The sequence below is a fragment of the Hypanus sabinus genome, chromosome 3 (genome assembly GCF_030144855.1).
Source record: "Hypanus sabinus isolate sHypSab1 chromosome 3, sHypSab1.hap1, whole genome shotgun sequence".
NCBI classification, from domain to species: domain Eukaryota; kingdom Metazoa; phylum Chordata; class Chondrichthyes; order Myliobatiformes; family Dasyatidae; genus Hypanus; species Hypanus sabinus.
In genome coordinates this window covers 14,246,555-14,273,613 of record NC_082708.1, presented here as the reverse complement: position 1 = coordinate 14,273,613, position 27,059 = coordinate 14,246,555, and the positions used below count along the sequence as shown (strand labels likewise).

Sequence of the window (27,059 nt, the reverse complement as noted above, 5' to 3'; positions counted from 1 at the left end):
CGGGGTCTACTCCCAAAGCCTCCCCTATGAGCGGTATAGCCACAGAGTAGCAGAGGTTTGAGATTTCCTTCTCCTACATGAGCTGCCAACTGCAGGTAGTGAGCCCCATCTGCCCAAAGCAATAGGTTTTAAGGCACCAGTAACCCACCTTTGCCTGCTCTCCTGTCAGTAGAAACTGGTATGCCAGGCTTAATGGCTAAGCCAGATGTGAAGGCCAGGAGCTGGACTTGGTTGTCAGAGGCTATTTAAGGCACATGCTATTGAGAACATATAATAGGTAGAGCAAGTTTATCTTCGCTACCATCCTTTACTATAATAAGAAATAAAAGTGCTGGAAATACTCAGTGGGTCAGGCTGCATCCGTGGGAAAAGAAAGAGAGTTAATGTTTCAGCCTGAAGTCTTTTATTATGAAAAGGATGGAGACCCTAGCAAGTTCACTAAGTTGAAGTTTAAGGTGCGAGTGAGCAGATGTCTCTGAGAGTGTAAAACCTGGGTGAACAAGGGCATCAGCTGTAAACAAGTTCAAGTTCACGTTTACTTGTCATTCAACCATACATCAATACCCATGAATACAGACAAACAAAAAGGCTTTACTCTGAGGCCAGGGTGCAAAACACAGTACCAACAGTCATATACAACATAAGGCACACATAGTGCAGATTAATGTAAAATACAGCCACACAAAAAAATACATTGTCCAAGTCCCTGAGTCCATGAATGTTGCAGCAGTCTGCAGTCGAACACAATACAGCTTGAGGATCTAACATGGTCCCAACAGATTGATGCAGCTATACAGAAGGCAAGACAGTGGCTATACTTCTTTAGGAATTTGAAGAGGCTTGATTTGTCACCTGAAACACTTGAAAACACCTACAGAGCATTCTGACAGGCTGCATCACTGCCTGGTAATGGTGGGGTGGGGTTTGGGGGAAGTGGTGACTGCTCAGGATTGAATGAAGTTACAGGAAGTTGTAAAATTAGACAGCTTCATCCTGGGTACCAGCCTCCGTAGATTCCAAGACATCTCCAAGGAGCGGTTCCACCATTATTAAGGACCCCCATTACCCAGGACATGTCCTCTTCTCACTGTTACCCTCAGGAAGGATGTACAGAAGCCTAAAGGCACACACTCAGTGATTAAAGAACAGCTTCTTCCCCTCTGCCATTCGATTACTAAATGAACATTGAATCCAAGAACTCCACTTCAGTTGTTTTTTATATTATTTGTTTATGCACTATTTTTAATTTAATATACATGTATGTACTTACTGTTATTGACCTACTTAGATTTTTTTCTATATTATCATGTATTGCATTGTAATACTGCCACTACGTTCACAAATTTCATGACATACGCCGGTGATATTAAACTTGATCCTGATTCCGATTCTTCTGCTGAGCAAACTCTGAAGTGATGCACCAGCAACCCCAGCATGAGCACTGCACCGCACCGCCTCAGACACCCCAATGGAGCGCACTGACGCTGGTGCCTCTTTTCCTAGTGGTTGGAAGCAGGCAACACTGCAGCTTGAGGCCTCGTCCCACTACAACTGAAGTCACGCTGCTCCTCGCCGTCCATTCGACAATAAACCAGTGAATCAGACTCGCAGCATCCCACAGTGTACCACAGGGTCTTTGGATCAGAAGAAAAGTGACTAAGTCAATCACTCTCTGTTAGACAGCACACCTCCTCCACACATTGACTCCATCGATATCTCTTTGATGTAGGCAGCAGCACATTTTGCACCGTCCAGCTCCTTTAGATTCTCTGCCAATCAGCAGGGGTAGACCTACAATACTTCAAGTGTTTAATGTCCAGCAGGGTCTTCTGATCATAGAAAAATAAGTATAATAATGACAATAACACTTTTGGGTGGCCTTGAGGAAATCACTGCGATCAAACATGCTGCCACCTTACCAGAAGAAAACAAAGTTATCTGGTTTAGACCTGATGGGCTGAATGGCTTAATTATTCTTCTCTGTCTTGTGGTCTTATAGTCAATCAGAGAATGGAAACAGGTAGAGAGTGAGGATTTTGAACATAGAAAATTACAACAAGTACAGACCCTTCGTCCATAATGTTATGCTGACCTTTAACCTACACTGAAATCAATCTAATACTTCCCTCCCATATAGCTTTCCATTTTTTATTCAAAAATATGCCTATATAAGAGTCACTTTAATGTCCCAAATGTACCCCCCTCCACTGCCACACTTTGGCAGTCTGTTCTACACACTCACCACTCTCTGTGTAAAAAGATACCTATCTCCAGTATCCCCATAACACGTACCTCCAGTCACTTTAATAATATGCACTTTTAGATTAGCCATTTCCACACTCAGAAAAGGGCACTGGTTTTATCAATGCCTCTTATAAATCTCTATCAAGTCATCCCCATCCTCCTTCAATTCAAAGAGAAAAGCACTATCTTGCATAACCTTTCCACTTAAGGCATGAACTCTAATCTAGGCAGCATTATGGTAAATCTTCTTTGCACCCTCTCTAAAACTTCCATAGCTTTCTTGTAATAAGTTGACCAGAACTGAACACAATACTCCATGTTGTCTAACTAGTTTTATAGAGCTACAAGATTACCTCGTGATCTCAATCCTCCAAATAACTAAAACCAAATCTCCATTTTGTCTTCTTAATCATCCTATCAATTTGTGTTTGATGCTGGGATGGAGATACACCTCTATGAAAGGAGATGAAGGACACTCCTTCCCTCACACGAAGTAGTGTCTTGAAGCCATGGAAGCAGGTGGTGGATGGTCATACGGTGCAGATCACAAGTCCTGGTTATGCGACCACTGACACCAGGCAGACAATCTCTGAAAAGTATTGATAATGGCTGTGGTCACCCATCTTGTAAAAACACTGCCCAGAAGACAGCAATGGCAAACTACTTCTGTAGTAAAATTTGCCAAGAACTATAATGGTCATAGACTATGATCACTTACGTCATACGACACAGCACATAAATATGATGATCAACTTGCGTAGCAACTATAAGGGATTTATGGATATGGCCCTCTGGATCCTGTTGCCCCTCAGCACTGTTAAGAATCTTGCATTAAACTTGTAGTCTGCCTTCAAATTCAAATTTCCAGAGTGAATTATCTCCAGATTGAACTCCATCTGCCACTCTCAGCCCAGCTCTGCCCACCCAGACTCACCAGACATGTCATCTTCTCGCAGGAGGTACAGAAGCCTGAAGCCCCACACCACCAAGTTCAAGAACAGCTACCTCTCTTCTGGCATTCAGAGCTTCCACCAACCAGCAAATTTAATAACTACCTCGGCGTCGCGACACTATGACCACTCGGACCAATTTGCACTACAATGAACATTTCTTTTGAAACATTAGCATTCAATTCCTGCTGCTGTGTGTAAGGAGCTTGTGCGTACTCCCCGTGATTGTATGGGTTTCCTTGGGATGCTCTAGTTTCCTCCCACATATGGGTCAGTGTTAGTAAATTGTGGGCATACTACAATACTGTGAAAAGGTCTCAGGCACTTATATATAGTTAGGGTGCCTAAGACTTCTGCACTGTACTGCAGTAATCTTATGTCCAGCACTGTACCATTGCTGTAAAAGTACAAATGTCATGACATGAGTGATGGTTCTGTATTATGGACTGAGAGTGAGAATGGGGCAGGGAGAGGGGAGGGAGCAGGAAGCACCAGAGAGACATTCTGTAATGATCAATAATTGTTTGGAATCACATGACCTTGCCTGGTCATGTCTCAGGGCTGAGTATGACCTTAGACAAACACTCTTTCTCTGCTACCTGTCCCACACGCCTCCCGCAGCGCTCCACCCTTATCATTCCCATCATCCTTTGCTCCTGCCAGATTTACAAACTCACTCCCCAATGCACTTGGAGAGAAACACAGTACTGTGCAAAAGTCTTAGGCAAGCTGGCTAAACATATGTGCCTAAGGCTTTTGCTTGGTATTGTTTGTTGGTGCTGGAAGCACGGTGATGCTTGCAGGCTGTTCCAGCACATCCTCAGGCTGCTTTGGTGATTGACACAAATGAAGGCATGCCACTGAACATCTCGTGTTTCGATGTACATCTGAAAAATAAAGCTAATCTTTAATAAAGCTGATCTTGACTGGAAAAGAATTTGGAATATCAATTGACCACAAAGGTCGCTATAGATATACAAATCTTCTTAGTGCTAGCATGATACTTTTTTCTTGTTGAGTGAAGACCTCATCTACCCATACATTGCAAAGGCTTTTATCTTCTGAGTAGACATTTCATGAGTGCATCTTCTTACTGATGGGTGTGATCAATTTGGTTTACAGAAAAAAAATATGTTGAATAAACAGGGAAAGAGATCAACAGCTGTTTCTATTGTGAAATTAAGCTTAAAGAGCATATTTTTTGACAAACATTTGCATATATTTGAATAATATTTATGAGTTAAGTACAGCTGAGATACAGTAATTATGGTAATTTTGAATACTTAGAACTGGTGTCCAGACAAATAAACAGCTACTCAAGCTATTGCCTCACAGACATAAGATCCAGGTTTAATTCTAACCTCAGATGCTGTCTGTGTGGAGTTCGCTTGCTCTCCCTGTGATCTTCAACAGTACCGGGCTTACTATGTAAGTTGGCATTACTATATACAATACCATCTTTCCTACAGTAAGGAGGATTCACTTTATGCCTTCATTCTATTTTATTTAAGTTCAAAGTTCAACATATATTTATTATTAGATTACTTGTATATCACCAAGCACTACCCTGAGATTCATTTTCTCACAGGCTTTCACAGTAGAACAAAGGAGTACTATATAATTAATGAAAAACAACACACAAAGAGAGACAAGCAGCCAATGTACAAAAGACAAATTATGCAAACATAAATAGGCAGGAAGATACATAACATTGACAACATGAGTTGTAGAGTCCTTGAAATTGAGACCGCAGCTTGTGTTCAGTGATCAGTTCAGTGCTGAGGTGAGTGAAGTTATTCACTCTGGTTCAGGAGCCTAATGGTTGAATGTAATAATTGTTCCTGAACATGGTGCTGTGGGACCTAAGGCCCTTGTCCCTGATTCCTGATGTCAGCAGTAAAAAATAGAGCTTGGCCTGGATGGTAAGAGTCCTTCATGGTGGATACTGTACTCTTATGACAGTACACCTTTTAAATGTGTGCAAAGGTGGGGTGGGCTTTCCCTGCGATGAACTTGGTTGTATCCAAAGTGCATTTATTATCAAAGTATGTGTGGGGTATATAACCCTGAGATTCGTCTTCTCCACAGACAGCCACCAAACAAAGAAGAGCCTTTGAAACTGCTCAAAGAAAAAAAATATCAACACCCTCCCCATGCAAAAATAAAACAAGCGAGAGCACAGAATATAAAATACTAAATCGAAAGGCATATTCAGTTCAGCTCAGTGTTCACTATCTGCAGGCCATCCTGAAATGTCGCCCAAAAGCAGCAACGATAAAAGGAGTGACCAGAAACTAAAACTCATCATAAAAGTGAATTAGAGTCCACAATCCACAAACCGTGTTGATTAAACCTAGCACTGGCACCATCCTCTGACAGCATTGAGGGAGAGAGAGAGAGAGAGAGAGAGAGAGAGAGACTGACTGACTGTAATCCAACCTCTGCCCTCCAGGAGTAAGCTATGTTTTATGGCTTTTCTGTTTGGGTGACGGGGATCAGAGGTGATTTGATATGATTATAGGAGGTGTAGATAGAGTGGCCAGCCAGCGATTTATTCCCAGTGTGAAAATGACCAATACCTGAAGACATCTGTTGAAGGTGGGTGGAGACATGTTTAGGGGAGATGTCAGAAGTAATTCTTTCACAAAACTAGTGGGGGGTGCCTGAAACGTACTGCTGGGGGTGGGGATAGAGGCAGACATGTTATGGACATTTAGAGATTCCTAGACAGGCGAGTGGATGTATGAAAAGTGGAAAGTTAGGAGAGGGAGGAGTCCTAGCAACAGGACTCTTGGGTTATAACTGTTCCTGAACCTGGTGGTCTGGGATCTAAGGCTTCTATTCCTCCTACCTGATGGTGGTAGTGAGAAAGGATCATCAAAAGAGATGATAGAGTTCCTAGATGATGGATTCTGCTTCCTTTTGGCAGCACCCCTTACAGATGTGCTCAGTGGTGGGGAGGACTTCTCCTGGGCTGGATGCACAAATTTTTGTTGCCTTCTATATTTTTTTTCAGTAATTTACCAATGGAAGTTCTGGGAATTAATTGAGTTAGAATTTTAGTGGGTGATGCGGTGGAGATACGTCTCTATCAAAGGAGATGTAAGGTGCTCCTTCCCTCCACTAGAACGCAGGTCACCCTTGGGCAAGCTGTAGCACCTGCTTAGATCACCCTCCCCCCAATCATGGTCACATGAAGCCAGGGAAGCAGATGATCATATCAGCAGCTGGTGCACATCACAAGTCCTGGTTATGCGACCACTGACGCCAGTCAGACAATTTCTGAAGAGTATTGATAATGGCTGGGGTCACCTGTCTTGTAAAGACACTGCCCAGAAGAAGGCAATGGCAAACCCCTTCTGTAGAAAAATTTGCCAAGAACAATCATGGTCATGGGAAGACCATGATCACCCACGTCTTATAACACAGTACATAACCAATGAGTAATTATGGCTAATATGAGGGGACATAATTTTATGGCGATTGGAGGGAAGTATTAGGAGGATGTCAGATAAATGGCAGGTTTATGGAACACCCTGACAGGGTTAGCGGTAGATGCAGTTACATTAGGGGCTTTTTTAAGAAACCCTTAAATAGTCACATGGATGATAGAAAAGCAGAGGGTAACATAGGAGGAAAGGGTTAGTTTGTTCTTAGAGTGGGTTAAAAGGTCAGAACAACATCATGGGCAGAATGGCTTGTACTGAGTTGTATCACATTTGAAGTGTCACTGGTTAATCTGTTCTGTACCTTACAAGTTTTAGTTTATGCACTTTGTTTATTTATCATCTGTTGATTTTACCCCTACCTTCCCAAGTTATTGTGTGTTATATGTGTGCTATGCTTTACACCCTGTTTCAGAGAGATGTTGTCTCATTTAACAATATACATGTGTATAGTTAAATGACAATACACTTGATTTGACTGAAAATATTCTATGTTCAATGTTCTACAAAGTAAGTAGGTAATAGTAAAAAACAAAATAAAGGAGTTCATGGGTTTATGGAGCATTCAGAAATTTGATGGGAGAGGGGAAGAAACTGTTTCTGAATCACAGAGTGTGAGTCTTCAGGCTCCTGTATCTCCTCCCCAGATGACAGCGACAAGAAGAGGGTATATCTCTGGTAGTGGGGGATTTCAGTAAAGGAATTGTCTCTTGAAAATGCCCTTGATGGGGAAAGTTGTGAGCTTATAATCAGATCTGTCATTATATTATTAAACAACAAATCAGACTTGAGGGGGTGAGTGTTCATATATACTGTATATCAACGCTGGGAAATTTCCTGAAAATTCCCTTGCCATAATGGGATGTGATTCTGCAACACCACTAGTGCCAATACTTAATCTGAATGGTTAGAAAATAGCAGAAGCCATAATTTTCTCTGCATTTTCCCAAAAAAAAGCATATTACAGTTTGCAGCCATTATTTTTGAGTTTTTGTGTTGAGCAATTTGTAGATTCCATTCTGCTGTTAAATCATTATTCAGAAAACAAATGCAAATTGTTTTTTTTTGCACAGTAAATACAGAGTAAAAGTGTTCAGTGTTGAGAGTTTTCAGTGTTGAAAGTGGACATCTACCAATATTTTGAAATGTAATCTATCATTTTACCTGCTGCTGTAGGCTATTTTTAATCAGAGCTAGCATTTTTCTAGAAAGCAGCTCGTTGAGAATCAGGACATATTTCGAATATAGTTAGAGAGGTGCACAGAGCTAGAGGATTCAAGATTCAAAGAAGATTTAATATCAAAGTATACATGCAGTACACAACTCTGAGGCCTCTCACAGTCCAATCCTACGTCCCTGTCGTGAAAGATGGAAATGGGTAAGACTGGCCAGCAGGGCTCTGGTGAAGCTGAACAGACCAATCACCTTTACCGCAGACGCAATGGATGACAATGGCATTGATGAATTCCAACCATTCCGTCGACTTGGGATGACGGAGACAGGAGGTCATCAGTAGCCTATGCTTCACTGGGATTTCAAGGCCCAAGGAGAAGAAAAAAATAATTCAACCCTCAAATTTGTCTTCCTACAGACAGCAGGGATTATAGAGTAAGGGATAGTGGTGTTAGCAGCAGTCTTCAGCTTAATGTGAAAAAGGCTAAGGTGCTGGTGGTGGACCTGAGGAGGGTTAAGGCACCGGTGACCCCTGTTTCCATCCAAGGGGTCAGTGTGGACATAGTGGAGGATCACAAATACCTGGGGATACGAATGGACAATAAACTGGACTGGTCAAAGAACACTGAGGCTGTCTACAAGAAGGGTCAGAGCCGTCTCTATTTCCTGAGGAGACTGAGGTCCTTTAACATCTGCCAGATGATGCGGAAGATGTTCTACGAGTCTGTGGTGGCCAGTGCTATCATGTTTGCTGTTGTGTGCTGGGGCAGCAGGCTGAGGGTAGCAGACACCAACAGAATCAACAAACTCATTCGTAAGGCCAGTGATGTTGTGTGGGGGTGAAACTGGACTCTCTGACGGTGGTGTCGGAAAAGAGGATGTTGTCCAAGTTGCATGCCATCTTGGACAATGTCTCCCATCCACTCCATAATGTACTGGTTAGGCACAGGAGTACATTCAGCCAGAGACTAATTCCACCGAGATGTAACGCTGAGCGTCATAGGAAGTCATTCCTGCCTGTGGCCATCAAACTTTACAACTCCTCCCTAGGAGTGTCAGACACCCTGAGCCAATAGGCTGGTCCTGGACTTATTTCCACTTGGCATGATTAACTTATTATTATTTAATTATTTATGGTTTTATACTGCTATATTTCTTCACTATTCTTGGTTGGTGTGACTGTAACGAAACCCAATTTCCCTCAGGATCAATAAAGTATGTCTGTCTGTCTGTTTCACTCTTCTTCATGTTCCCCTGTTTGATTGGATCATGGTTGAATTTTACCTCATATTCCATAAGACCATAAGACAAAGTAATAAAATTAGACCATTCAACCCATTTAGTCTGCTCCACCATTCAACCATGGCTGATTTAATATCCCTCTCAATCCATTTTTCAGCTTTCTCCCTCCAGAGAACATGCTGTGCAGGTAAACATTAAGGTGCAAGATTATAACAAAGTAGATTGTGAAGTTAGGAGTCCATCTTAACTCCCATTCTATAGTCTTATAACAGCAGGACAAAAGCTGTCCTTGAACCTGTTGATCTATGCTTTCAGGCTGTTGTACCTTCTGCCTGATGGGAGGGGAGAGAAGAGAGAATGTCTGCGCTGAGTGGAGTCTTTGATTTTGCTGGCTGCTTTACCGAAACACAACTCATGGAGGGGGAGGCTGGTTTCTGTGATGTGCTGCTACGTGCCCACAATTCTCAGTAGTTTCTTGTGGTCACGGGTAGTGCTGTCGCTGTACCAAACCAAGATATATCCAGACAAATGCTCTTTGTAGGAGTCATGTCTGTCTGTCTGGGAGCATTTTCTGTCTGCATTGTATTTTCAGTTGCGTGTTTATTATGGGTAATTTATCACATGTATTGGAGAGTGGTAGATGTGAAGAGTATAGTTACATTCATTGTCTTTAGTTCAGTTTTAGTCTGGTTAGAGTAGACAGTAAGTCGGGGTAATGATATTTTTTGTTGACTGCTTTGCATATTGTTTAAGTACACTGAAGGATGCCTTAAAGGGAAACTGTCCTTACAATCAGCATGTAACATGCAGCAACTGTCCTTACAATCAGCATGTAACAGAAGTTCCAACACTCCAGACCACTGTTATACTAAGATAAGGAATGCCTACTGTTCCATGCCCAGACTGTGTTTTGGGAAATCTGATCACTTGGCTGCCCTTATCCTACCTGCAGTCAGGCAGAGGCTAAAGAGCAAATCTGCAGAGTTCAGGACCACTGAGAGGTGGTCGTGGGAAGCAGAGAAACAGCTGCAGGATTGGTTTGAGTCAGCGGAATGACCCATGTTCAAGGACTCATCTATGGATCTGAATGTGACATACCGTGATTGTCATTGGCTTTATTAATTGTAGACTAATGTGTCCCCACTAAATCATTCACAGTCTTCTCCAAACAGAAGCCCTGAATGAAACATGAGATCCATAACCCATGAGAGCTACTTAAGAGGCATTCAACTGTGGTTACCAAGAAAGTTACATAAGGTCCAGGCACAGTCTCCAGAAAGAAATCTCACAGGTGAAGTGGTAATTCCAGACCAAACTCGAATCAATGAAGGATGCTAGACAGTTGTGGTAAGGTTTGAATATTATCACCTCTTATAAAGTTAAATCAAGTGACATAGGCGACAGCAGGGCCTCGCTTCCAGATGAGCTCAATGCCTTCTCTGCTTGCTTTGACTATCAAAGCATAAACAAAACATCACAAACTCCCACAGACCTCAATGATCCTGTGATTTTATTCTCCGATACCGCCGTGCAAACAGCCTTCAGGAGGGTGAACCCAGAAGAAGCATCCTGCTCAGATAGGGTACCTAGCCAAGTACTAAACACCTGTGCCTATGAACTGGCTGGAGTGGTCACTGAGAACTTCAGCCACACAGTTTGGCAGGCTAAGATACAATAGACAACAGACACTAGGTGCAGGAATAGGCCATTCAGCCCTTCTAGCCAGCACCGCCATTCACTGTGAACATGGCTGATCATACACAATCAGTACCCCGTTCCTGCCCTCTCCCCATATCTCTTGACCCCGCTATCTATAAGAGCTTTATCTAACTCTCTCTTGAATGCATCCAGAGACTTGGCCTCCACTGCCTTCTGGGGCAGAGCATTCCACATATCCACCGCTCTCTGGGTGAAAAAGTTTTTCCGCATCTCTGTTCTAAATGGCCTACCCCTTATTCTTAAACTGTGGCCTTTAGTTCTGGACTCACCCATCAGCGGGAACATGCTTCCTGCCTCCAGCATGTCCAATCCCTTAATAATCTTATATGTTTCAATCAGATCCCCTCTCATCCTTCTAAATTCCAGTGTATACAAGCCCAGTCGCTCCAATCTTTCAACATATGACAGTTCTGCCATTCCGGGAATTAATCTTGTGAATTTATGCTGCACTCCCTCAATAGCAAGAATGTCCTTCCTCAAATTTGTAGACCAAAACTGCTCACAATACTTCAGGTGGGGTCTCACCAGGGCCCTGTACAGCTGCAGAAGGACCTCTTTACTCTTATACTCAATTCCTCTTGTTATAAAGGCCAGCATGCCATTAGCTTTCTTCACTGCCTGCTGTACCTGCATGCTTGCTTTCATTGACCGATGTACAAGAACACCTAGATCTCGTTGTACTTCCCCTTTTCCTAACTTAACTCCATTTAGATAGTAATCTGCCTTTCTGTTCTTGCCACCAAAGTCGATAACCTCACATTTATCCACATTAAACTGCATCTGCCATACATGTGCCCACTCACCCAACCTGCCCAAGTCACCCTGCATTCTCATAACATCCTCCTGACATTTCACACTGCCACCCAGCTTTGTGTCATCAGCAAATTTGCTAATGTTACTTTTAATCCCTTCATCTAAATTATTAATGTATATTGTAAACAGCTGCGGTCCCAGCACTGAACCTTGCGGTACCCCACTGGTCACAGCCTGCCATTCCGAAAGGGACCCGTTAATCGCTACTCTTTGTTTCCTGTCAGCCAGCCGATTTTCAATCCATGTCAGTACTCTGCCACCAATACCATGTGCCCTAATTTTGCCCACTAATCTTCTATGTGGGACTTTATCAAAAGCTTTCTGGAAGTCCAGGTACACTACATCCACTGGCTCTCCCTTTTCCATTTTCATAGTTACATCCTCAAAAAACTCCAGAAGATTAGTCAAGCATGATTTTCCCTTCATAAATCCATGCTGACTCGTACTGATCCTTCTACTGCTATACAAATGTGCCATAATTTCATCTTTTACAATTGACTCCAGCATCTTTCCCACCACTGACGTCAGGCTAAATGGTCTATAATTCCCTGTTTTCTCTCTCCCTCCTTTCTTGAAAAGTGGGACAACATTAGCCACTCTCCAATCAGCAGGAACTGTTCCTGAATCTATAGAACATTGGAAAATGATTACCAATGCGTCCATGATTTCTAGAGCCACCTCTTTAAGTACCCTGGGATGCAGACCATCAGGTCCTGGGAACTTATCAGCCTTCAGACTCAACAGTCTATCCAACACCATTTCTTGCCTAATATAAATTTCCTTCAGTTCATCCTTTACCCTAGTTTCTCTGGCCACTATTACATCTGGGAGATTGTTTGTGTCTTCCTTAGTGAAGACAGATCCAAAGTACCTGTTCAACCTGTCTGTCATTTCCTTGTTCCCCATAATAAATTCACCCGTTTCTGTCTTCAATGGCCCAATTTTGGTCTTAGCTATTTTTTTGCTATTCACATACCTAAAGAAGATTTTACTATCCTCGTTTATATTCTTGGCTAGTTAACCTTCGTACCTCATTTTTCTTGGCTTATTGCCTTTTTTGTTATCTTCTGTTGCTCTTTAAAAGCTTCCCAGTCCTCCAGTTTCCCGCTCATCTTTGCTATGTTATACTTCTTCTCTTATTTTTATACTGCCCTTTACTTCCCTCATCAGCCACGGCCGCCCCTTACTCCCCTTAGGATCTTTCTTCCTCTTTGGAATGAACCGATCCTGCACCTTCTGCATTATTCCCAGAAATATCTGCCATTACTGTTCCACTGTCTTCCCTGCTAGGATATTGTTCCATTGAACTTTGGGCAGCTCCTCCCTCATAGCTCTATAGTTCCCTTTGTTCAACTGTAATACTGACATATCCGATTTTCCCTTTTTCTCAAATTGTATGTTAAAACATATCATATTATGGTCACTACCTCCTAATGGTTCCTTTACCTCGAGGTCCCTGATCAAATCTGGTTCATTGCACAACACTAAATCTAGAATTGCCTTCTCCCTGGTAGGCTCCAGGACAAGCTGTTCTAAGAATCCATCTCGGAGGCATTCCACAAACTCCCTTTCTTGGGGTCCAGTACTATTCTGATTCTCCCAGTCTACCTGCATGTTGAAATTCCCCATGACAACTGTATCATTACCTTTGCAACATGCCAATTTTAAGACATTATTCAACTTACACCCTACATCCAGACTGCTGTTGGGGGCCTGTAGATAACTCCCATTAGGGTCTTTCTACCCTTAGAATTTCTCAGTTCTATTCATACTGACTCTACATCCCCTGATTCTATGTCCCCCCTCGCAAGGGACTGAATATCATTCCTCACCAACAGAGCCACCCCACCCCCTCTGCCAGTCAGTCTGTCCTTTCAATAAGATGTATATCCTTGAATATTCATTTCCCAGGCCCTGTCCGCTAGAAGCCATGTCTCTGTTATTCCCACAACATCGTACTTGCCAATTTCCAACTGAGCCTCAAGCTCATCCACTTTATTCCTTATACTTCGTGCATTCATATATAATACTTTTAATTCGGTACTCCGCTCTCCTTTCATATCAATTCCTATTTCACTTGGCCATACTGTATGATCTCTTGTTGCTTCATACAAGCATGCTTCAATTATATGAGTGCCCAGGAAGAATGTGATGAGCTGCCTCAATTACTATTAACCAGTAGCACTTACATCCAGAGTGATGAAGTGTTTTGAGAGGTTGATGATGAAACATCTCAACTTTTGCCAGAAAAATGATTTAGATTCACTCCAGTTTGCCTACAGCTCAACAACAGATGCCATTTCATTGGTTCAAAACTCTAACTTGGAACACCTGAACAGCAAAAGTATGTACATCAATATGCTCCTTGTTGACAACAGTTCAGCGTTCAATACTATCATCCTCTGAAAACTCGCGATGAGCTCCAAGACCTTATGCAATTGGGTCCTCAATTTCCTCACTTACAGTCACAGTCAGTTTAGATTAGCAACAACATCTCTTCCACAATCTTCATCAGCACAGATGCACTACAAGGCTGTGTGCTTATCCCCCTGATCTACTCTCTTCACACTTACGACTGTGTGATGAGCAAACCAAGCTGAGATGGGGTACAGAGTTGACTCCCCTGTGAAGTATGCTGCTAACGAGAGAGAGAGAGAGAAGAAGAGGGGGGAGGCATCCTGCTGCAGATGAGAGAGAGAGAGAGAAATGATTTAATATTATGGCTTTGGCTGATTGTTTACCATTGCTTCAAGGACACTTTCTTTGCCCGCTTGTGAGTATTCTTGCTGAGACAGCTAGGTGGGCCCAGGCGATGGACGGCCTGATGGACAGCCGGTACCCTGCAAGTGAGATAAAAAGCAGGTCTGTGAAGACACAAGCAGGCACACCGCGGGACACTGAAATAGCGTCGTGCACCCACGTGAAGGTGGGTGTTCGGAGGATCGATTCGGGGGAATCAATAAGAGGTTCACAGAGTGTGAAGGTGTGACCGGTGGGGGCTTGTTTGTGTGTCCACCCTTGCCTGGGTGACAGGCTTACCACTGAAGAACGGTCGTGCCTGGTACGGGGTCACTGTCGGTGACCATAACAGGACAGGAAGACAATGGAAGGTTCAACGGCAAGTGCATCACCTCTCTCTCTCTCTCTCTCTCCAATGGTACAACAGCAACTACCTCAACCTAAACTAAACTGAACTGAACTGAACTCTTCACCATCATAAGACTATCCATTTACCCCAGACTTTGAGAGAGCTTGGTTTTGATTTCTTTTTGCACACTACTGTATATATCATTGCTAACCTGTTTTACATATATTTGCATTTTATAGTACAGTATTACTTAGTTTATTAATAAACACTATTAGTTACAGTAATGCCAGACTCCAACGTGTACTCCGTTGGTTCGGTAACCTGGTCACGGGGTACGTGACAACTGTAAGGCTAAGCACAGCTCCAATGCCATATTAAAGTTTGCTGGTGACACCACTGTCGTAGGCTAATCAAACGTGGAGATGAATCAGCATATAGGAGGGAGATTGAAAATCAGGCTGAGTGGTGCCACCAAGAGCAAGGAGCTGATTACAAGCAAGAGAAAATCTGCAGATTCTGGAAGTGCGTGTGTGTGTTGCAAGGAGCTGAAAATTGACTTCTGGAGAAGGGAGCCAAAGGTTCATGAGCCAATCCTTATCAGAGGATCAGAGGTGGAGAGGGTCAAGCAACTTTAAATTCCTGGATGTTATCATTTCAGAGGATCTGTCCTGGGCTCAGCATGCAAGTTCAATTAAGAAGGAAGCATGGCAGTTTAATTGGAAACCTTTGTCAGCATGGACCACTTGGGCTGAAGGGCCTATTTCTGTACTGTATGAATCTATGATAGTTCTACTTCTGCTTTTTTTGTCTGCTCTTGCGGCAACGCAAAATAACTTTCGGATCCTGTTATCATGCAAATCACATACTTGGACAATTGATCCAAAAATAACAAGTTTAAAACCCACCAAGCCTATTGGGAGAAGTTAAATCCAATTAATTAATTAAGATGGAACTTCTTAATAAGCATCAGTAAAGGTGACCATGAAACTGCTTGGATTATGATGGAAACCATCTGTTTTACTTACAACATTGGGCAGGGAGAACTGTTGTACACGCCTCCAAGTCTTCATGTGACTCCAAATCCACAGCAGTGTGATAGATGTGCAACTGACCCCTGAAATGCAGAGCAAGCCATTTATTTATATCAAAAGCCATTATGTTAATTAAAAGATCTAAGAGATGAACAATCAATATTGACCTTGCCAGTGACACTATTAGACGACAAGCAAATAACTAGCATGTCTCGAAGCAAGAGCAATCCCCAGCGGTATCGTGCTCAGGAATCAAGTAACATCAGATGGATTGCAAGCCATCACAATTGCCACTTGGCTGATAAGAGAAGAGATATATTCAGCGGATCACCTTCTGAGAGAACAAAAGAAAGCAAACATTCATCCAGTAAAACAAAATTAAATAGTGCGAGTTGCAGAGCTGTTATTGAAAACATTTATTTCACAGGAAATGATTCTCCTGGTTATTTTTTTTCTATCATTCTTATTTCATCCTGAGGGTTTATATCGACCCAGTCTAGTGTGACAAGAAGCCTTTTCTCAAAGCCATAATGGTGCACTAAACTGGGAAGAAGCAACCTAACTAGACATTGGCATCATAAGCAGCAATGCATTTGCAACTTTATAAATCTCTGGGTAGACCACATCTGGAATATTGCATACAGTTCTGAATGTTGTGGCTTTGGAGAGGGTGCAGAAGAGGTTCCCCAGCATGCTGCCTGCTTTAGAGGGCATGAGCTTTCATGAGAGGTTGGATAAATGTGGCTTGTTTTCTCTGGAGCATCTAAAGCTGACGGGAGATCTGATAGAGGCTTACAAGATTATGTAAGGTGTAGATAGAGTAGGCAGGGAGTATCTTTTTCCCAGGGTTGAAATATCTAAAACCGGAAGGCATGCATTGAAGGCGAGTTTGGGAAGGTTCAAGGGGGCCGTGAGGGGTTTTTATTCAGAGAGTGGTGGATGCCTAGAATGCACCACCTGGTATGGTGGTAGAGGCAAATGAATTAAAGGCTTTTTAGGGATGTTTAGATAGGCACATGGATGTAAGGAAGATAGAAGGACATGGACATGATGTAGGTAGGAGGGATAAATATTGCATGAATGAAGTCACCAAAGCAAAGTACTGACAGTTATGAAGCAGCCTCTTTACTTGACAAAACAAGTTACAGCAGGCATTACTTTGAGACCCCTTCAGTGGAAAAGTCTGCTGGCCCAATGCCACCGAACATTTTGTGTGCTAAGCATCAAAGGACAATTCCATATTTACAATGCATCCACAATGGTATCTTTAAAACTACAGACAAACTTCACCCCTCTTGATTCACACCCACACAGCAGACACCTAAATGAATTTTAATCAGCATTGTTTTCTCTGTGATTCAAGGTTTTTAGGAACCCATTGTTCAGAGCTGTATTTTAAATTTATTCTACAATCTATATTCAGATAAGAAGACTGGTGGCTGAAATTTCTTGCTATATGTGCTAAACCCAAAAATTGCTCTAATGGTCCCTCCTCTTAGCCTCCTGGACAAAATAAATTGGTACAATGAAAGGCTAACTTTAAAGAGGATCTACTCAAGGACAGCAGAAATCCGCTGCCTTGGAATCCATCCGCCAATTACTTTATGTGTATCTATATCTATCCTATCATTCGTATCGCTACCTACAAAATGCTAAGCTGAGGGGTTGTTCCAGAAATTTGAACAACAGTCTTTAGAAATGTGTCTTCATTCATATGCTTGTTGTCAATCACATTACTTGTCTTCACTCCTTCATTCTCTGATAGCTAAAACTTCTCTTTCTAGGGGTAGAAGCAATGTAAGTGCATCAGGCTTACAGGACCTCTCATCAATGTACAGGAAGGGGTTGTGGTGGTCTCCATTTGAATGACTGCAAGGACCTCTCCCCGGTGGCACCCCCTTCTGAACTGCCTAGTCGAACGCTGGTCCCAACCATCGAAACGGGCCAGCTCATTTGTATTCACTCCCTGTTCAGGCTGGCGGTGACTGCCTTCAGAAGCCGTGTGCAATCTTTCTCAGTTTGAAATGTCATCGAGGTTGTGGAGCTTGCTGTCTCTGCTTTAACTTAGATCCCTCCCCGTTTAGGGCATGAGAAGGTCTTGGCGAGTAGGGTAAAGGATAACCCCAAGGCATTCTTAAATTATGTGAAGAACAAAAGGATGACAGGAGTGAAGGTAGGACCAATTAGAGATAAAAGTGGGAAGATGTGCCTGTAGGCTGTGGAAGTGAGTGAGGACTTCAATGAATACTTCTCTTCAGTATTACAAGAGCAAGGATGTCCTTTTGCATTTGTACAGGACCCTGGTGAAACCACACCTGGAATATTGGTACAGTTTTGGTCTCCAGGTTTAAGGAAGGACATTCTGGCAATTGAGGAAGTGCAGCGTGGATTCACTAGATTGATTCCTGGGATGGCAGGGCTGTCTTACGCAGAGAGATTGGAGAGATTGGGCTTGTACACGCTGGAATTGAGGAGATTGAGAGGGGATCTGATTGAAACGTTTAAGATAATTAAAGGATTTGATAGGATTGAGGCAGGAAATATGTTCCAGATGTTGGGAGAGTCCAGTACCAGAGGGCATGGATTGAGAATAAGAGGTCAGTTATTTAAAACAGAGTTGAGGAAGAGCTTCTTCTCCCAGAGAGTTGTGAAGGTGTGGAATGCACTGCCTCGGAAGACGGTGGAGGCCAATTCTCTGGATGCTTTCAAGAAGGAGCTAGATAGATATCTGATGGATAGGGGAATCAAGGGATATGGGGACAAGGCAGGGACTGGGTATTGATAGTGAATGATCAGCCATGATCTCAGAATGGCGGTGCAGACTCAAGGGGCCGAATGGTCTACTTCTGCACCTATTGCCTATTCACCAATGAGAGGGAACTTGATGATGGTGAGGACAATATGAGTGAGGTTGATGTTCTGGAGCATGTTGATATTAAGGGAGAGGAGGTGTTGGAGTTATTAAAATACATTAGGATGGATAAGTCCCCTGGGTCTGACGGAATATTCCCCAGGCTGCTCCACGAGGTGAGGGAAGAGATTGCTGAGCCTCTGGCTAGGATCTTTATGTCCTCGTTGTCCACGGGAATAGTACCGGAGGATCGGAGGGAGGCAAATGTTTTCCCCTTGTTCAAAAAAGTAGTAGGGATAGTCCAGGTAATTATAGACCAGTGAGCCTTATGACTGTAGTGGGAAAGCTGTTGGAAAAGATTCTTAGAGATAGGAACTAAGGGCATTTAGAGAATCATGGTCTGATCAGGGACAGCCAGCATGGCTTTGTGAAGGGCAGATCGTGTCTAACAAGCCTGATAGAGTTCCTTGAGGAGGTAACCAGGCATATTGATGAGGGTAGTGCAGTGGATGTGATCTACATGGATTTTAGGAAGGCATTTGACAAGGTTCCACATGGTAGGCTTATTCAGAAAGTCAGAAGGCATGGGATCCAGGGAAGTTTGGCCAGGTGGATTCAGAATTGGCTTGCCTGCTAAAGGTGGTGGAGGGAGTACATTCAGATTGGAGGGTTGTGACTAGTGGTGTCCCATAAGGATCTGTTCTGGGAACTCTACTTTTTGTGATTTTTATTAACGATCTGGATGTGGGGGTAGAAGGGTGGGTTGGCAAGTTTGCAGATGACACAAAGGTTGGTAGTGTTGTGGTGAGTGTTGAGGATTGTTGAATATTGCAGAGAGACATTGATAGGATGCAGAAGTGGGCTGAGAAGTGGCAGATGGAGTTCAACCCGGAGAAGTGTGAGGTGGTACACTTTGGAAGGACAAACTCCAAGGCAGAGTACAAAGTAAATGGCAGGATACTTAGTAGTGTGGAGGAGCAGAGGGATCTGGGGGTACAAGTCCACAGATTCCTGAAAGTTGCCTCACAGGTAGATAGGGTAGTTAAGAAAGCGTATGGGGTGTTAGGTTTCATAAGTCGAGGGATAGATTTTAAGAGTCGCGATGTAATGATGCAGCTCTATAAAACTCTAGTTAGGCCACACTTGGAGTACTGTGTCCAGTTCTGGTCGCCTCAGTATAGGAAGGATGTGGAAGCATTGGAAAGGGTACAGAGGAGATTTACCAGGATGCTGCCTGGTTTAGAGAGTGTGGATTATGATCAGAGATTAAGGGAGCTCGGGTTTTACTCTTTGGAGAGAAGGAAGATGAGAGGAGACATGATGGGGGTGTACAAGATATTAAGAGGAATAGACAGAGCAGACAGCCAGCGCCTCTTTCCCAGGGCACCACTGCTCAGTACAAGAGGGCATGGCTTTAAGGTAAGGGGAGGGAAGTTCAAGGGGGATATTAGAGGAAAGTTTTTCACTCAGAGAGTGGTTGGTGCGCGGAATGCACTGCCTGAGTGAGTGGTGGAGGCAGATACACTAGTGAAGTTTAAGGGACTACTAGACAGGTATATGGAGGAATTTAAGGTGAGGGGTTATATGGGAGGCAGGGTTTGAGGGTCGGCACAACATTGTGGGCCGAAGAGCCTGTAATGTGCTGTAATGTATGTTCTATGTTCTATGTTTATTCTATGCTATTCAGCTAATCATCTACCTTCAGCAACCGGTCTTCATTAAAGAGTACCATCACCATCACACTTTAGCATGCTATTCACGGATTTCTGTGATACTCTTTAAGATGTCTTCTGCCTTTGTATTTACTGTGGGTGTTCCCTCAACTGTGGTCAGGTCTGTTGTGGTCGGCTGGTGTTCATCTCTTAGGTTCTCTGCAATTACGTAATTACATTTGATCTCCCGCTCTGTCTGTGGGGCAACAAGAAGGTGCGAGTCCAGTGTTTCCAGAGGTACCCTCGCCGAATCTGCACACAAACAAAAGTTTGTTCGAAGTATCAACTGTGGTCTTATCCATCTGGGAACAAACCCTGCCCTTTCAGGCAGCACCCTCATCATGAGGTGTATCTCTTTCCCCTCAGGGACTCTCTGATCAGCAACTTGCTGCTGTAGTTTAGCTTGGACCTTCAACAATTTAAGTTGGTTACAATGGTAGCAATGGTTACAATGGTTTCACATACAGCATTAATCTATCCCTGTAAGCCCCAGGCTCACTACAACCCATAATTGCCCTATAAGAGAGATGCATTGCTTACTCCGTCAATAACTCATAGGAGCTGAGACCCACAGTACGGTTTGGGGTTGCCTGCAATCTCATCTGGATTCCTGGTAATACATCAACCTATGTCTTTCTTTTCTCAGTGATAGCTTTGGCAAAGATATTCTTGATTGTTTGGTTCATCCTTTCTACCAATCCTGAACTCTGAAGGTGGCAGGGTATGTGGAACCGTTGTCAAATCCCTGACAGTCGGCACATTTCCTTCATCACGTTCCCTGTGAAATGTGCTCCCCGATCTGAGCCCACCTGGACTGGGTTCCCCTCCTTGGGCGGATTTCCTTTTTTCTCCATCCCTCTTTCTCTTCTGCCTCCATCTCTTAATATAATTTTACTAAACTGGCTTCGGTCGATTCTTTCTGCATGCTTGCAATTTTAATTGCTTCTTGTTGCTTTGCTGCCTTTTTCGCACTGATGTCTATCCACTCATTTTCTTTCTGCTCTTGACTCGCTCCTTTCTGGTGAGCTTTTACTTTAATTACTGCCACCTCTGCTGGCAGCCTCACTGCTTCCAGCAGTTGTTGTATCAGGTACCTGTGCTGAATACCTGCCCCTGTTGAGGTTAGAGATCCACGTTGTGCCCGTGCCATCAGATTACCGTGCTGAACCCTGAGGCCATACAGGCTGTCTGGATATATACTCGTCTGCCTTTACTGTAGCACAGTGCTTCTATCTGAGCTGAGCAAGGCCTCCTGTCTGTGTTCCTCCGATACCCATCTATAAAAATTTCCTCTGCTTTCTCGTCCAGAGGTGTTTCCTTCACACCAATATCTTCTCCCTGCTCTATTTTCACTTGGCACTCATGTGCTTCTCCCTCTATTAGGAGGATTCATCCCAATGAACCTAACTATCATTGCCATTTTGTGAACAACTGCCAGAACATCAGTTTTCATTGAATACTTTATGGGGTTTACACAGGACCCCCTCTATTTCAGCTGGGTTTATCTTGCTTGTGTCGAGCCCACAATTCTGGGAACTGCTGACAAAGGAAGCTGTGGACATTGTCCTGGCCCCAGTCTCAGATGATCAAAGAGTCTGCATGTTGTGCACTGTTGCTTGTACTGTTCACTGTCCCTGGCTGGTCCATATTATTTCTCCATTTCCTGTATCTATAATGGCCCTGCTTCCCGTAGGATGTCTAGTCCTAGGATAGTACCGTTATTATTTGGACAGACCCAGAAATACACGGGAAGCTGCACCCTGCTGATATTGAGTATCTGTGATTTTTCTTTCTGCTTTCTGCATTTTCCCTCCTACATCCATAATATAAGTAGTCTGTCCAGATGTTGGCAGGGGTAGGTCAGTTATCAATATCGATGACCACCTGTCAACTAATATATTGCATTGCCGTTCCCCTAATAATGCTGTTGTATCTATCCGTAGGTCACTAGTGCTGACAGTGGAGACCATCGCCACTTTGTTTTCTGACTTAGAAGCCATCTTCACCAACTCTACAATCTGATCGGCAGTCAGTTTGGTTAGACTGGACACTGCTGAGGTGAAATGGGGTTTTTCTTTCCTCTTTTTTGGACACTGCCTCCAGTCATATCCCAACAGGCCACAGCTGTGGCATATCAACTCCCTTACTGTTCTACGCCTGGTCCTCGGTTCTTTGCTAGGTGCCCTGCTTGCTGTGTCATCACAGCAGCTGCATCCACTGTAGACAATTTTTGATTTCTCTTGTACTTTCTTTGCTCTGTCTCACTGGCCCATGAAACAATCACAGAGTAAATCGACCCCACCGCTACCTCTAAATCTAAAACTTGCTGGTGGGCTGAGCTCAGGCCTTCCTTTATCATTTTCAGAAAGGCTGGGTCATCCGTCCCTGGATTATCCAGCCCTAAGTACTCCTCTTACATTTGATATTCAGCACAACTCATGGCTGTCTTATCAGCTCTTTCAATCACTGCCATTATCATTCCAGATACTAGCACCTCCGCCCAGCCACTGCCTCACTTCCCCTTTAAAAGACCGATATCTGTCTTCATTGCTGGCATTTCCAATAGTTGCCCGTGTAGCATCCCACATTTCCTGGGCCATACCGTCCCCCCTATTCCTCAGGCATTTCACTTTTACCAACACGTGTATATCTTTAGGGTGCATCCGGTGAACTTCAGCCACTTCCTCGAGCTTTCGCCAGAATTCCGAGTTCCCACATGCTTCTCTCGATGAGGGCAGCTCTGACAAAAGGCTTTATTTCTCCCTGGGGGTGAAGAGCTTATGAATGGTCGTAACCAGGGTCAAGGGCTGGTTCGGATCATCAGGGTTCTCGACCTGGTGTTGCCTGACCTGAATAGGTGCCATCTTGACAGATCATCTGGGTAAAACCTCTCCCTGAAATAACTCCATAGCAATTCCCAGGCAACGCAAAACATAAGTGATGGATACAAGTTGAACGGTACACACAGAGTACATACTCCACAATCTGTCACTAACTGTATCTGTGTCTAAACTCATGATACCTGCTGTATTCCTTTGCATCATCCTTGCGAAGTGCAGCTCCTGGAAGGAGTGTACATTTCCCCCATTAGAGTCCCGAACCTTCAACACCCACCCTTCGCAACCTTTAAAACTACACACAAACTTCACCGGTCCTCATTTGCACAGAGACCAGAGACATCTAAATGAATTTTAATCAGCATTGTCTTCTCTGTGATTAAAGGGATTTGTTCAGAGCTGCATTTTAAATTTAATCTACAATCCATTCAGATTTGAAAATTGGTGGTTGAAGTTATTTCCTATTATGTGCTACCTGAAAAGTCATTATTTTGAGTGTTTTTGATTTTCTTTTTAGCTGGTTTGTCACAACATTGTGGGTCAAATGGCCTGTTCCTGAGCTGTACACTTCTGTAATAAAATTGAAGAAAAGTATAAAGTGAGTGCTTCTTACTGTAGGAATGCTGATACTGTACAGTGTCTGGTACTTGCCAAGACTCCATCAGGAAGGAGGTGTAGGGGGCTTAGGTTCCACAGCACCAGGTTCGGGAACAGTTATTACTCTGCACCCTTCAGGCTCCTGAGCCAGTGTGGATATCTTTGCTCACCTCTGCACTGAACACAACACAACGCAGTTCATCATCGCAGGAAAAGCCCTCCCCACCGCCGAGCCCAGTTACAAGGAGCTCTGCCTCAGGAGAGCAGCATCCATTGTCAGGGGACCTCACCATCCAGGCCAAGCTCTCTTCTTGCAGCTTCAGTCAAGAAGGAGTTACAGGAGTCACAGGTCCCACACCTCCAGGTTCGGGAACAGTTGTTACCCTTCAACCAACAGGCTCCTGTGCTAGCACAGTTAAGACTGAACTGATTTTACAATTTATGGACTCACTTTCAAAGACTACAATTCTTGTTCCATTTATTTATTCCTCCATTAATCAATGTATTTATTTATTTATTTATTCATTCATTCATCCGTCCATCTATCTATCTATCTATCTATCTATCTATCTATCTATCTATCTATCTATCTATCTATCTATCTATTTATTTATTTATTTATTTATTTATCTATCTATCTATCTATCTATCTATCTATTTATTTATTTATTTGTTTGTTTGTTTGTTTATTTATTTATTATTTATCTATCTGACTATCTATTTTATTTATGCAATTTTTTTCTCAGCTCAAGCTTGTAAAACCTGAGGCACAGGCATATGCAAGCACGCACATTTCTCAATTGCTAGGAACTTACCAACTGTTCTAGTGTTTAGTATTGTGGCTTTCTGGAGATTTACATAAATATTGCTGTGTTGCCCTAATTGTTTAATGTTATTGTGTAGTGACTTTGAGATGATACCAGTTGTAGATATTACTATCGGGACAATGTATACCCAGCTTCCGTTCCATAGTCTTTCAATTTTCTCTTTTAATTCAGCACATTTCTGGTCTGTTTCATTTATCGATTTTTGTATGCTATTTGTGTTTGGAATGGCTACATCTATTAAGTAAGTTGTTTTGCTTGTTTATTCTGTAATATTATATCTGGACAGTTATTATGGATTGTCTCATCTGTAATAATGGATCTGTCATAAGATATTTTGCAGGACACTGCCTCTAAAACTGGATCAGGCTTGGATTTACAGTCAGGTATGGTTTCTTTTAGGAGTTTGCATTTTAAAGCAAGATTTTGATGAATGATGTTTGCTACTTGATTGGCCCTGTGTACATAATCAGATTGATTGCTTCTGGTTTCATTTGGTATTTTATGCATTTATCATCTTGAACCTGTTGATCATTAATTACGTATTATTGATAATTTTTCTCTGTTAACCACTTGGTCCTGTATTTTCACAGTTTGTCTTTTGGTTGTCTGTCAGTCTTTGTGTGCAGTTTTTCATTGATTCTACTGTATTTCTTTGTTCTACTAAGCAGACCTGCAAGAAAATGAGCCTCAGGGTAGTATATGATGAGATATAGTTGGTTTGATAATAAATTTACTTTGAAATTTGACTAGCTCAGTTAAGCAAATTGGTTGGTTTGGATGAGATGGGCTGAAGGGCCATTTTACATACTCTAAAATGACTACCTCCATTAATCACTGGAACATCCATTGGTCAGTCACCAAAGAAAAACAAAAATGTGTCTGCAACATAACAAGTTGGGAAACGTAATGAAGATAATGTGGTTATTGTTGACTAGGAGCTCAAAGTAGAGGGAAATAGACATGACCCATTTTGTGCAGTTTAAACTACATTTATTCTCTGTACAAGCCAAAATGTTTGCAACCCTCTCACCAGAGCTCGTATACCAACTTTGCATGGTTGCTAACACTTCTGACACCATGTGACTTAATGGTGAGAAGGCCACCGTTCATAAGCAATATACATCAAGGGTTGGTATGTTCTGGGGTTCAAACCAAACAGGAATGTTTCAATTAAAGGAACCTCAGTTTGAGCGAATGCTGTGTAAATACTGCCCATGCACAGTTATCAGTAGCCCAGAAATGACAGATTGTGCACCGCATAAAATTATGAAGAAAGTCTATTTACAAGTTTCCAATGTAATGCGCTAGTTATGATTCTTACTGCTCCACTGTAGGCATTTCATTTTAGCAGTTCTGTAAGAGCAGTCTTTTCTGTTTTTAGCATTTTTGGGTTTGAGCTAAAGATAAGGGGCTATGTTGTTCAACTTAGGGGTGTTGTGTCAGCGAATCAGGATGGTGGAATTGGGAGAAGGTTCTAGAGAACACTTGGCGGAGAGGTTTTTTTTGGGAGGTGGAAGCTAGGAGAAGTCAGGAGGGAAGATGGCTGAGGATGCCATCCCAGTTGCACAAGGCGGTTGTGCAGATGAGTGGTTTCAAGGAGGAGGGACCAATACCCCACTGAGGGAGTATTCCCATGGTTTGCGATAGATTTCCAGTGACATTCAGAAGGTGGTGAGTGCTTCCATGCTGACTGTCCAGCATAAGAGTTAAAGACAACTTCAAGATGAGCTCCAATGTATGTGCCCTTTTGGAGTGGGTTAACTGTAGTGGGCCCTTCTACTGTTTTTTTTTTCTTTTCCTTTTCTACTAACTGGTGTTAAAGCTGAAATTTGTAAATATACTTTATTTATAATTGCATGCAGTGCACAATCTTGCCGACGGCTAATTGAATGGGGGCAATATTTGCACAGTATTCATGCAGATCGGGGTTTGGGTGGTTGAGACATCCCAGCTTCCTGGTTTTAGTGGGACCCAAGTTATACCGATCCTAGACATATCAAATTTGAGAAAGGTGGTTTTCTCACCGAGTCCAGTGAGTTAGCAAGAGGCTAATGAACTGTGTAAAACTAGTAAAAAGGGGTTTCCTTGTGGGAGCTATTGTCCAGTATTTGATTCCTTGAATACTGTGTGTTTGCAGTAAGAATTGATTAAGTGGTTTGTGTGTTTAAGCCTGTGTTTAATCTACTATTTGGGAAAGTGATTAAGATACATGATTATGGACGCAGCAGAGATTAAGTTTTGGTGCGATGCAAAGAGATCATCCACAACTAATGCTTGTGTTCTGAGTGGGTGGATATTCACAACCCAGGCAAATTGATGATTAGGGCTTTTAGTACCATTAAAGTATGAGGCAAACTTACCTCATTGAATGGCGTCTTGATCAATCACCTGGTAAGGATGTCGTGTAGTCCAGACTAGCAAGGAATTGATGGAAGTCAATTGGTGTGTCTGGAGAGGCAGGTCCATGGGCCATCCATACTTCTAGAGAAGAGGGGAATGTAGGTGAGGGTGAAGAATTGGGAGACAAGA

General features: G+C 42.9%; 1 long non-coding RNA gene across 1 annotated transcript; it reads right to left on the bottom strand.

Moving 5' to 3' along the window:
- Positions 1-465: 465 nt before the first annotated feature.
- Positions 466-26,991, bottom strand: LOC132390715 (uncharacterized). Its single transcript, XR_009510986.1, has 5 exons — positions 26,891-26,991; positions 15,874-16,040; positions 15,701-15,789; positions 14,329-14,427; positions 466-4,081 (listed from the first exon to the last, which is right to left on the bottom strand). It is a non-coding gene; the product is annotated as an uncharacterized LOC132390715 (long non-coding RNA).
- Between the last annotated feature and the right edge of the window lie 68 nt (positions 26,992-27,059).